Here is a 13745-nt window from a genome sequence, read left to right as displayed (position 1 = left end):
CAAACCTGCACGTCTTTGGAGTGTGGGAGGAAACCGAAGATCTCAGAGAAAACCCACGCAGGTCACGGGGAGAACGTACAAACTCCGTACGGACAGTGCCTGGAGTCAGGATTGAACCCGTGTCCTTGTGTACTGCCCAGGTGAGGTCTGCCGTATGAGTTTACCACATTATATGCAAAAGCAAAGAATTTCACTGTGATACATGTGACAATAAAGTATTATTGAATCATTGAACTTTCCAGTGTAACATACTGATTCCCTAATTACTGACCAATACAATGGTCAGCAGGTCTTCAGTTAACAGAAATGTGTAGGACGGAACTGCAGATGCTGGTTTACACCAAAGATAGACACAAAATGCTGGAGTAACTCAGCGGGACAGGCAGCACCTCAGGAGAGAAGGAACGCTATACTGTTGCTAATCCTTCCCTCCAGAGATGCTGCCTGTCCCGCTGAGTTACTCCAGCACTTTGTGTCGATCTTCATAGAGTCATAGCGTGATACAGTGTGGAAACAATAGACAATAGGTGCAGGAGTAGGCCATTCGGCCTTTCGAGCCAGTACCACCATTCAATGTGATCATGGCTGATCATTCTCAATCAGTACCCCGTTCCTGCCTTCTCCCCATACCGCCTGACTCCGCTATCCTTAAGAGCTCTATCTAGTTCTCTCTTGAATGCATCCGGAGACTTGGCCTCCACTGCCTTCTGAGGCAGTGAATTCCAGATTTACAACTCTCTGACTGGAAAAGTTTTTCCTCATCTCCGTTCTAAATGGCCTACCCCATACTCTTAAACTGTGGCCCTTGGTTCTGGACTCCCCCAACATTGGGAACATGTTTCCTGGCTCTAAGGTGTCCAACCCCTTAATAATCTTCCATGTTTCGATAAGATCCCCTCTCATCCTTCTAAATTCCAGTGCATACAAGCCTAGCCGCTCCAGTCTTTCAACATAGGACAGTCCCGCCATTCCGGGAATTAACCTAATAAACCTACGCTGCACGCCCTCAATAGCAAGAATATCCTTCCGCAAATTTGGAGACCAAAACTGCACACAGTATTCTAGTTGCGGTCTCACTAGGGCCCTATACAACTGCAGAAGGACCTCTTTGCTCCTATACTCAACTCCTCTTGTTATGAAGGCCAACATTCCATTGGCTTTCTTCACTGCCTGCTGTACCTGCATGCTTCCTTTCAGTGACTGATGCACTTGGAAACCCTGAGCTCGTTGTACGTCCCCTGTTCCTAACTTGACACCATTCAGATAATAATCTGCCTTCTTACTCTTACCACCAAAGTGGATAACCTCACACTTATCCACATTAAACTGCATCTGCCATGCATTCGGCGACTCACACAACCTGTCCAACCTCTTAGCACCCTACAACCTCATAGCATCTTCCTCACAGTTCACACTACCACCCAGCTTTGTATCATCTGCAAATTTGCTGTTACTTATAATCCCTTCATCCAAGTCATTAATGTATATTATAAATAGCTGCGGTCCCAGCACCGAGCCTTGCGGTACCCCACTAGTCACTGCCTGCCATTCTGAAAGGGACCCATTTACCCCCATTCTTTGCTTTCTGTCTGTCAACCAATTTTCTATCCATGTCAGTACCCTACCTCCAATACCATGTGCTCTAATTTTGCCCACTAATCTCCTATGTGGGACCTTGTCAAAGGCTTTCTGAAAGTCGAGGTACACCATATCCACCGGCTCTCCCCTGTCAATTTTCCTAGTTACATCCTCAAAACATTCCAGTAGATTAGTCAAGCATGATTTCCCCTTCGTAAATCCATGCTGGCTCGGAACGATCCTGTTATTGCTATCCAAATGCTCCGCAATTTCGTCTTTTATAATTGACTCCAGCATCTTCCCCACCACTGATGTCAGACTAACTGGTCTATAATTTCCCGTTTTCTCTCTCCCTCCTTTCTTAAAAAGTGGGATAACATTAGCTACCCTCCAATCCGCAGAAACTGACCCTGAATCTGTAGAACATTGGAAAATGATCAACAATGCATCCACAATTTCTAGCGCCACCTCCTTAAGTACTCTGGGATGCAGACCATCAGGCCCTGGGGATTTATCAGCCTTCAGTCAAATCAGTCTATCCAACACCATTTCCTGCCTAATGTGAATCTCCTTTCCCCTTTCTGCCCAACTTGCCCACACCGGCCAACATCTCTCAGCTACACTAGTCCCACCTGCCTGCGTTTAGACTATGAAACATAGAAAATAGGTGCAAGAGGAAGCTATTTGGCCCTTGGAGCCAGCACCGCCATTCAATATGATCACGGCTGATCATCCAAAATCAGAACCCCATTCCTGCTTGTTCCCCATATCCCTCGATTCCGTTAGCCCTAAGAGCTAAATCTAACTCTCTTGTGAAAACATCCAGTGAATTGGCCTCCACTGCCTTCTGTGGCAGAGAATTCCACAGATTCACAACTCTCTGGCTGAAACATTTTTTCCTCATCTCAGTCCTAAATGGCCTACCCTTTATTCTTGCACTGTGGCTCCTTGGTTCTGGACTCCCCCAACATGGGGAACATGTTTCCTGCATCTCGCCTGTCCAATCCCTAATGAATTTTATATGTTTCTGTAGGATCCCCCCTCATCCATCTACATTTTAGTCCATATCCCTCCAAACCTGCCCGATCGATGTAAAGTTCAGACAAAATAAATTCTTTTAAATCCCACCACGGCTGTGCTCACATCCACAGACTCACTGAGATGACACTTACCAGGCACACCAATAAAAGCAATGACTGTATACCAGACCTTCGCCACGAACTGAACTGGGATATGCATGTCGACCGCCGGTAGTTCACATCTTCCCCGAGCGTTTCATTTATACACTGCCGATCTCCCAGGAGGTATCGAGATTGCAACACTGCCTAAATCATTCATCAAAGAAATATATACATGAACAGATCGCAACATGCAAGTTAAATCCCTCTTGTGCAAATTAGAAAGTTCAAATTAAATCTGAAATTAGCAGAGGGGTGGGTAAAAAGTAATACCTGGAATATGAGATAAGGGGTTGAAATGACGTTACCTAAAATCCAGGTAGTATAAGAAAATAACTGCAGATGCTGGTACAAATCAAAGGTATTTATTCACAAAATGCTGCAGTAACTCAGCAGGTCAGACAGCATCTCAGGATAGATGGAATGGGCGACGTTTCTGGTCGGTCGAGACCCTTCCTCAGACTGCTACCTAAAATCCATATCAGAGTCATGTATCCAAGAGAGGATTAGATGTACAGTGCCCTCCATAATGTTTGGGACAAAGACCCATCATTTATTTATTTGCCTCTGTACTCCACAATTTGAGATTTGTAATAGAAAAAAAAATCACATGTGGTTAAAGTGCACATTGTCAGATTTTATTAAAGGGTGTTTTTATACATTTTGGTTTCACCATGTATAAATTACAGCTGTGTTTATACATAGTCCCCCCATTTCAGGGCACCATAATGTTTGGGACACATGGCTTCACAGGTGTTTGTAATTGCTCAGGTGTGTTTAAATGCTTACTTCGTGCAGGTACAAGAGAGCTCTCAGCACCTAGTCTTTCCTCTAGTATTTCATATATTATATATCATATATCATATATATACAGCCGGAAACAGGCCTTTTCGGCCCACCAAGTCCGTGCTGCCCAGCGATCCCCGCACATTAACACTATCCTACACCCACTAGGGACAATTTTTACATTTTACATTTTTTACATTTTACACATCACCTTTGGAAACTTTTATTGCTGTTTATCAACATGAGGACCAAAGTTGTGCCAATGAAAGTCAAAGAAGCCATTATGAGATTGAGAAACAAGAATAAAACTGTTAGAGATATCAGCCAAACCCTTAGGCTTACCAAAATCACCTGTTTGGAACATCATTAAGAAGAAAGAGACCACTGGTGAGCTTACTAATTGCAAAGGGACTGGCAGACCAAGGAAGACCACCACAGCCGATGACAGAAGAATTCTCTCTATAATAAAGAAAAATCCCCAAACACCTGTCCGACAGATCAGAAACACTCTTCAGGAGTCAGGTGTGGATTTGATAATGACCACTGTCTGCAGAAGGTATCACAAAATGCTGGAGTAACTCAGCGGGTCAGGCAGCATCTCTGGAGACAAGGAATGAGTGACGTTTCGGGTCGAGACCCTTCTTCAGACTGATGTCGGGGGGGAGGCAGGAGAAAAGAAAGGATGTAGTTGGAGACAGGAAGACAGTGGGAGAACTAGGAAGGGGAGGGGAAGAGAGGGACAGAGGAGCTATTTAAATTTAGAGAAGTCAATGTGCATACCGCTGGGGTGTAAGTTGCCCGAACGAAATATGAGGTGCTGTTCCTCCAATTTCCGGTGGGCCTCACTATGACACTGGAAGAGGCCCATGACAGAAAGGTCAGACTGGGAGTGGGAGGTGGAGTTGAAGTGCTGAGCCACCGGGAGATCAGGTTGGTTAAGGTGGACTGAGCGAAGGTGTTGAGCGAAACGATCGCCGTGCCTGCGTTTGGTCTCGCCGTTGTAGACAAGTTGACATCTGGAACAGCGGATACAATAGATGAGGTTGGAGGAGGTGCAGGTGAACCTCTGTCTCACCTGGAAAGACTCTTTGGGTCCTTGGATGGAGTTGAGGGGGGAGGTAAAGGGACAGGTGTTGCACCTCGAATTTTCAGCGTAGCCAAGTGAACACTTAATGGAAAAGGACATTCTCTAGGCCATTTGTATTTCATATGATCATAGTCAATTCTAGCTTTTCTGTCTTCCAAAACTTGGGTCTCAGTTATTTCCGAACTAGCATATGGTGCAATACTTCTCATATGTCAATACTGGACTTGCCTTTGGTGACCTTGAACAGGTGTGTAAAATGATGAGGGGCTTCGATAAGGTGAATGGTCACAGTGTCTTTCCCAGGGTAGTGGAGTCCACAACCAGAGGGCAGAGGTGTAACATGAGATTGGAAACATATGAAGGGGTTGTGAGGGGCAACTTTGTCACACAGAGGATGGCTGGTATTGTCGTGGTGACCGTATAATAACAGAAGCCTTACACCTGGATAACGATCCAAAGACTTTATTAACTACATAGCAAGCACGACCTCACGCCTGCACGTTCCACTTACACTAACTCGAATCTCGCAAGCAGTGGTCACTCAAAAGCTAATGGGGCGTAACTACAAAATCATGAAGCGTAACATGAGTGAATCCATTACACTAATCTATATCCCCCCTCTTAAAGTGTAAGAAAATAACTGCAGATGCCAGTACAAATCGGAGGTATTTATTCACAAAATGCTGGAGTAACTCAGCAGGTCAGGCAGCATCTCAGGAGAGAAGGAATGGGTGACGTTTCGGGTCGAGACCCCCTCTTAAAGTATCAACAGCGATACAGACCCATAAACTAAGCACGTCATGTATAACAATCGATGAGAAACTGGAGGAAAGTTAAACATAGTCCGGATACTTCACAACCGGCCTGCAAACATGATGACACCATTACACTAATCTACAGGTAATATGGAACAAGAGTCTAGAAGAGGATGGTAGAGGTGGGTCCAATTATAGTTGAACAGACATTTAGGCAGGCGCGTGGATATGAAAGTAGAAAGGGGACCTTTTGGATCGAGACCCTTCTTGAGACTGATTGTAGTGGGGCAGTGGGGGGGAGAAAGCTGGAAGAGAGGAGGGGGAGAGAGAGCCTGGCAGGTAATAGATTGACACAGGTGAAGAGGGGGGGGGGGGGGGAGGGGAGGTGGGTGTCTCCCTGGAAGATAGTTAGACAAAGGCCAGATAGGATAAGTCAGAGGGCGTTGAGACAAATGGATTGAAGAGTTGCGGATTCCAGTAAGTTTACTCCAGTGCCTTTTCTGCGCCTGGGTCTATTCATCTCTTGATATCATCACAACAAGACTAGGATTTGAGGGCTGCACAGTGGCGCAGCGGTAGAGTTGCTGCCTCACATCGCCTGAGACCCGGGTTCGATTCCGACTACGGGTGCTGTCTGTACGGAGTTTGTACATTCCCCCAATGACTGCATGGGTTTTTCCCGGGTTCTCTGGTCTCCTCCCACACTCCAAAGACATACACGTTTATGGGCTAATTGGCTTCGGTAAAATTGTGAATCGTCCCTAATGTGGGTTAGTGTCACTGTGCCCAGTTGACGCTGGTCGGCATTGATTCGATGGGCTGATGGGCCTGTTTCTGGGCAGTATCTCTACAGTCTAAAGTCTACGTGTTGACCTTTGAGAATAATCCTGCAGATGACTGGATTATTGTACGAGGTGCATTTGACAAACTGGGCCTGTACTCACTGGAGATTAAAAAATTATGGGGGACTTCATAGAAACTTACGGAATAGTGAAAGGCCTGGATAGAATGGATGTGGAGAGGAAGTTTCCACTGGTGGAAGAGTCCGGAACCAGAAAGCATATTCTCAGAATAAAAGGACTTACCTTTAGAAAGATGAGGAGGAATTTCTTTAGTCACAGGTGAGTGAATCTGTGGAATTGATAACCACAGACGGCTGTGGGGGCCAAGTAATTGGGTATTTTTAAAGCAAAGATTGATAGATTCTCGATTATAAAGGGTGTCAAAGGTTTTTGGGAGAAGGCAGGAGAATGAAGGAAAGTTAGATCAGCCGTGATTGAATGGAGGAGCAGACTTGATGGGCCGAATGGCCTAAGTCTGCTCCTTTGGCTTATCAACACCAGGTGGCGCAGCGGTAGAGTTGCTGCCACATACACCTGTGACCCGGGTTCGATCCTGACCACGGGTGCTGTCTGTACGGGGTTTGTACGTTCTCCCCGTGACCTGCGTGGGTTTTCTCCGGGGGCTCCGGTTTCCTCCCACACTCCAAAAACATACAAGTTTGTCGGTAAATTGGCTTTGGTAAAATATTGTAAATTGTCCCGAGTGTGTGTAGGATAGTGCTTGTGGACAGGGATAGCAGGTCGGCATCGACTCGGTGGGCCGAAGGGCCTGTTTCCGCACTGTCTATCTAAACTAAACTAAACTAAACTACACTAAACTAAACTTATGACATCATATCTGTGGAATTCTCTGCCTCAGAAGGCAGTGGAGGCCAATTCTCTGAATGCATTCAAGAGAGAGCTAGATAGAGCTCTTAAGGATAGCGGAGTCAGGGGGTATGGGGAGAAGGCAGGAACGGGGTACTGATTGAGAATGATCAGCGATGATCACATTGAATGGTGGTGCTGGCTCAAAGGGCCGAATGGCCTACTCCTGCACCTATTGTCTATTGTCTATAAGACAGACATGGACAGAGATGCGGTTGGAGGGGAGGATTTTTTCATGTTGACCCTTGCACTCTTGTTTATCAAGTATAGATTCCATCAGGCCCTGGAGACCTATCCACCTTAATGCTCTTCAAGAGCCTCACCACCATCTCCTCGATCTCACGCTGCCGTAGTATATATGTATTCTCCACACTGATCTCACTGTCCTTCAAGTCCTTCTTCTCATTGAATACAGATGCAAAATACTCTGTAGGAGCCATTTATGTGTAGGCTAGCAACTGTTGGCATTATACAGTGATTATACATTATACATTATTATTTTGTCTAGATATATCTTGCAATATGATTTTGGACAATTGGAGGCGGTCGTGAGATTAACAAGGTGGAACAAACCTGGAAAAGACCTGGAGTCCTGGGACCAGACCAGGGACAGGTCAGCCAGCTATGACTTGTATGCAAAATAAGTACAGCCCGGTATGTTCATCTACTTGTTTGTACAACTACTTCAATAAACAACTAATTAAACTGGAAAACCGACTGGAATATCTGCTCTAATGGGGTTTGGGTCAGATCATTCCGACTCCCTGTGTAATAATGGCACTTGGACAATAATTTAATAGAAAAGTCTGAAAGTTGCCATTACATACTGGTTAAGCTCCTCACAAACGGCACGGTGGCGCAGCGGTAGAGTTGCTGCCTTACATCGAATGCAGCGCCGGAGACTCAGGTTCGATCCTGACTAGGGGCGCCGTCTGGACGGAGTTTGTACGTTCTCCCCATGACCTGCGTGGGTTTTCTCCGAGATCTTCGGTTTCCTCCCACACTCCAAAGATGTACAGGTATGCAGGTTAATTGGCTGGGCAAATGTAAAAATTGTCCCTAGTGTGTGTGTAGAATAGTGTTAGTGTGCGGGGATCGCTGGGCGGCATGGACCCAGTGGGCCGAAGCTGTATCTCTGTATCTGTATCTGTATACATCCTCCGACTCCAAGCATGGAATTCCCTCCTTTAACGTTGAGTGGTCCTACCTTCTCCCTGGTCACCCTCTTATCTGTAACATACGTATAGAAAGCCCTAGGACGAGCAAACCCTGCCCTGTCAAAGACACTAGGACCTTGTTCATATTGCACTGTACCATGTCCATGATACATTGTCACCCCAAAGACCGTGTGCTTCCGTGTGCAAACAATGTGAAGTCTCCAATATTCTCAGTAACGAGACACATCACGGACAGTTAATTATCGATATCAAAACCGTTGATGATCTTTGTTTTGCTCTAGTTTAACTTGTGTTGATTTAACCAGAGACTTGGCCTCGTAGATATTCTGTCGGTGACTCCCTGCGGCTTTCGAAACTCTTCAGGGTCTTGACTTAATCTTTGCAATGCCACAGTCGAAACGGTATGGCTTGCTGCTGTGAATTTACAAATGTATAGGTAACTTTGACACAAAATAGATATTGCTGTCAAGTTGAGGGTTATATAGGTAGCAGGGGGAGGTGGGTTCGAATGTCGGCTAAAACTACACTACAAGCAGCCTTGGCAAATCCAAATTTCATATTTATCTTAAAGTCTGTTACAATATAGCAGTGTGTTAATGTTGTGTGTATAATCATTGATGGTTAAGGAATAGGAATAAAAATGAATCAAAATGGATGGTGAGAAATTCTGTTTTTTTTAACTCTGCTGGTCTTAAAGGTCAGATGAAGCACAAACTAATATTTTTGGTTTCTATCTTTGTATGGAGCTGACACTTGGTTCTCTGGCATAGGATTGAATTGCCCCTGTATATATAATGCTCTGATCGCCTTCTCAGCAGCAGTGGTATTGAATAAAGCACAATTAAAACGCTTTGAACTAAGCTCTGTCATTTTGACCAGCCAGAGGGGAAATTTGGTCCATATCCTTCCAAACCTCTCCAATCCATAACAGAGAAAATAGGTGCAGGAGGAGGCCATTCGGCCCTTTGACCCAGCACCGCCATTCATTGTCATCATGGCTGATCGTCCACAATCAATAACCCGTGCCCAACTTCTCCCCATTTCCCTTGATTCCCAGAGCTCTATCTAACTCTCTCTCCAGTGATTTGGCCTCCTGCCCTCTGTGGCAGAGAATTCCACAAATTCAACAACTCTCTGGGTGAAAAAGTTCTTTCTCACCTCAGTTTTAAATGGCCTCCCCTTTATTCTTAGACTGTGTGGCCCCTGGTTCTGGACTCCCCCAATATTGGGAATATTTCTAGCATCTAGCTTGTCCAGACCCTTTATAATTTTATACGTCTCTATAAGATCCCCCCTCATCCTTCTAAACTCCAGTGAATACAAGCCCAGTCTTTTCAATCTGTTTCTTAAACGTTGGGATAGTCCCAGCCTCAAACACCTCCCGTGGCAGCTTGTTCCATACATCCGCCACCCTTTGTGTGAAAAAGTTACCCCTCAGATTCCTATTAAATCCTTTCCCCTTCACCTTAAACCCGTGTTTAAGTCAGCTATGGGAACAGATCTGCCGGCTGTGGGTGGGCTGGAGTTCCAGAGCCCCGGCCACAGAGGGCAAATGTGACCCGCCGATCGTCGTGGAAGTCCCGATGAGGTCGAGATCGGCCGCCTCACCCAGTCTAGCCACCACATTTTTCTGGCGTACCTAAAAAGTAGGTGGAGACACATGCCTGAAGAAGATTCCTGACCCAAAATGTTGTGTCAGGACTTGCAGGATGCTGGCCAATAACAGGAGCAGAGATTATAAGAGCAGGGATATCATGGTACAAGATGGGCAGAAGGGCCTGTTTCTCTGCTGTCTGCCTCCTGTATTAACTGGGGAATCGGTTTGACACACGTAGACCTCCAGAGACCTCCCGAGTCTTCTGGCCCAATAAATTGTGCACCTGAACGGAAGACTTCAGCAGTTTTATTTTCTAAATAATCGAATCATTGAGGTTACAGGATACTTTAGCATGCTCACTACCTGTTCTCTGAAGTTGGACTGCGTCACAGCGTAGATAAATGTGTTGGTGCAGCAGTTTAAGTTTAACAGCATAACACTGATGTAGCGGAAGATGTATTGGGCTTCGTTATACTCTTTGGTGGGGATCCCTGCTATGGAATAATAGAAGGAATCTATAACGTAGAACAGCCACAAGAGGATGAAGCTGCCGGACAGGGTGAAGAGCAAGATTATTGACCTCCTGCGGCTCTCCATCTCGGGGTCGCTACCCTTGTCTCCCCCGCTTGGGCCTCTCAGCGCCTTTCGCACCCGACTGGCGACCAAAATGTGCTTGACCGTCAGAAAGTTGAACATCAAGATTAAGCAGAAGGGAAGCAACGGGGTTGAAATGGAATCAAACCAGTCAAATCCCACCCATTCAGGCTCGGAGAAATAGCCCACCTTGAAGATGCACAGCCAAGGAGTGCCATCGATGATGACCCAGGGTTTCAGGATGAAGTACTTGGGAATATTCTTAGCGGTGACCAGGGCGCCCGTTGCCGTCAGAACCACCGCCGCGCTTTTCCTGCTGCAATATTTAGTCTTCAGCTTCTGGCAGCAAATGGCCACGTAGCGATCAAAGGTGAAGGTGACGGTGAACCAGACAGAGCAGCCCCTGGCGACGTGCCGGAGAACGTACAGCACCCGGCACACGGGGAAGATGCGCAGGAAATTCCAAGGGAAGTAATAAGTGTTGATGCGAAACAAAATGACCTGGGTGAGGATGGTCAACAGGTCTGCCGCTGCCATGGCAACCAGGTAGAGAGTGGTGCAGGTGGACAGGCCGCACCTGCCCCGGGACAGGATCACCATCGCCACCAGGTTCACTGTGGAGCAGGGCAGAGAGGGAGAGGTTACACATCATCACGCCCGCTCAGCTCACGGTCAATGTCATCCGCAAACACCAACCTGATCAATGAATATAGAACATACTACACCAAGTTGGGCCCAAACCTCTCCTGCACCCTCATCCTCCCATCTCCCCCTCCTCCTCCCCCACCCTTCCCCTCCCTCTCTCCTCCTCCCTCCCCACCCTTCTCCCTCTCCCTCCTCCCCTCTCCCTCATCCCCTCTCCCTCCTCCCCGCTCCCTCTCCCCCTCCCTTCCACCTCCCCGCATCCGCGCACACCATCCCCCTCAACCTCCCTTATCCTCCCTCCACCCCTCTGCTCCTCCCCCTCCCTCCTCCCCTCCCATCCCATCCTCCCCCCTCCCTCCCTCTCCCCTCCCCCCTCCCTTCCTTTGCGTCTATCTTTGATTTAAACCAGCAGCTGCAGTTGTTTCCTACACATACTTCCCTCCGTGATGTGGAGTAGTTGATCACTCCGGCATTTTGTGTCTATCCCAGATGATAGGTGGAACCAAAACAGGAAGGGGATCATAAGTGATCGGAGCAGAATTAGACCATTCGGCCCATCAAGTCCACTCCGCCATTCAATCATAGCCGATATAACTCTCCCTCCAAACCCCATTCTCCTGCCTTCTCCCCATAACCCCTGGCAGCTGCACTAATCAAGAATTTATCTCTGCCTCAAAAATATCCAGACTTGGCCTCCACAGCCTTCTGCGGCAATGAATTCCACAGATTCACCACCCTCTGACGAAAGAAATTCCTCCTCATCCCCTTCCTAAAGGAACGCCCTTTAATTCTGAGGCTACGGCCTCTCGTCCTAGACTCTCCCACCAGTGGAAACATCTTCTCCTCATCCATTCTATGCAAGCCTTTCACTATCTGAATGATGTCATCTGTTTTAAAACAAACTTTGACTCAGGTTCGATCCCGACTACGGGCGCCGTCTGTACGGAGTTTGTACGTTCTCCCCATGACCTGCGTGGGTTTTCTATGAGATCTTCGGTTTCCTCCCACACTCCAAAGACGTACAGGTTTGTAGGTTAATTGGCTGGGCAAATGTAAAAAATGTCCCTAGTGGGTGTAGGATAGTGTTAATATGCGGGGATCGCTGGGCGGCGCGAACCCGGTGGGCCGAAGGGCCTGTTTCTGTGCTGTATCCTTTAGCTGGTCCCACTTACCTGTGTTTGACAAATATTTACTACTAGACCAAGTGGACTCGTTGGGCCCAAACCTCTCCTGCAATGATGCAGCACCCTCTCCTACCCCCTACCCACTTCCCCTCGTCCCTTCCACCTCCCTCCCTCCCTCTCCCCCCCCCACCCTCCCTGGCGGCCATCTTACATAAGTACCAGATCAACGGAGCGACAACTGTGCATGCGCATATTAAAAAACATAAGAATAACTTTACAAATATAACATCGATTTCAATGAAACTTCTTCCATAGGACCACGGGATGACGCCAAGTAAGGTGGGCCTAAAATTGTCGCGCTATCGTGTACCGTTTTGGCTGAAGTTCAGGAACAAACAAACAAACAAACAAACAAGATTCTCAGTATATAGATGAGTCCAATGCGGTAAAGATGAATCGGACAGTACCCCAGCTTATGGAAGGACCGTTCAGAAGCCTGATAACAGAGGTGAGGGATCTGTTCCTGAGTCTGGTGGTGCGCGCTTTCAAGCTTCTGTATCTTCTGCCAGACTTGAGCGGGAAGAAGAAGGAATGAGTGGGGTGGGACAAGACTTTGATTAGGCTGGATGCTTTCCCAAGGCAGCGTGAGGTGGAGATGGAGTCAACGGTGGGGAGGTTGGGTGATGGGCTGGGCGACATCTACATCTCTCTGCAACCTTTCAGTCTTGGGCAGAGCTGTTCCCAAACCAAGCTGTGATGCCACCCATTAATAGACACAAAATGCTGGAGTAACTCAGCGGGTCAGGCAGCATCTCGGGAGAGAATGAACGCTATCCTTCTGCTGCCATTCCTTCTCTCCAGAGATGCTGCCTGTCCCGCTGAGTTACTCCAGCATTTTGTGTCTATCCTCATAGTCATAGAGTAATACAGTGTGGAAACAGGCTCCTATCAGCCCAACTTGCCCACACCGGCCAACATCTCCCAGCTACACTAGTCCCACCTGCCTGCGTTAGACTATGAAACAAAGAAAATAGGTTCAGGAGTAGACCATTCGGCCCTTCGAGCCAGCACCGCCATTCAATATGATCATGGCTGATCATCCAAAATCAGTACCCCGTTCCTGCTTTTTCCCCATATCCCTTGATTCCGTTAGCCCTAAGAGCTAAACCTAACTCTCTCCTGAAAACATCCAGCGAATTGGCCTCCACTGCCTTCGGTGGCAGAGAATTCCACAGATTCACAACTCTCTGGCTGAAACATTTTTTCCTCATCTCAGTCCTAAATGGCCTACCCCTTATTCTTAAACTTTGACTCCTTGGTTCTGGACTCCCCCAACATGGGGAACATGTTTCCTGCATCTCGCCTGTCCAATCCCTTAAGAATTTTATATGTTTCTGTAGGATCCCCTCTCATCCATCCACATTTTGGTCCATATCCCTCCAAACCTGCCCGATCCATGTAAAGTTCAGACACAAGAAAGTCTTTTAAATCCCACCACGGCTGTGCTCACATCC

General features: G+C 47.1%; 1 long non-coding RNA gene across 2 annotated transcripts in view; it reads left to right on the top strand.

The window, feature by feature from the left end:
• The window catches only part of LOC144611829 (uncharacterized), a 105572-nt gene that overhangs the window by 31321 nt on the left and 60506 nt on the right, over nt 1-13745 (top strand). The window contains exon 3 of one of the 2 annotated variants that reach the window (XR_013549586.1): nt 7602-7804. The exons of the other annotated variant lie outside the window; for it this stretch is intronic. This is a non-coding gene — a long non-coding RNA (uncharacterized LOC144611829). Of the gene's footprint in view, nt 1-7601; nt 7805-13745 lie in introns of those variants that run through there. 2 annotated transcript variants of the gene reach the window in all.

Source organism: Rhinoraja longicauda, chromosome 41 (genome assembly GCF_053455715.1).
Source record: "Rhinoraja longicauda isolate Sanriku21f chromosome 41, sRhiLon1.1, whole genome shotgun sequence".
Classification (NCBI taxonomy): domain Eukaryota; kingdom Metazoa; phylum Chordata; class Chondrichthyes; order Rajiformes; family Arhynchobatidae; genus Rhinoraja; species Rhinoraja longicauda.
This window is presented reverse-complemented; position numbering and strand designations above follow the sequence as displayed.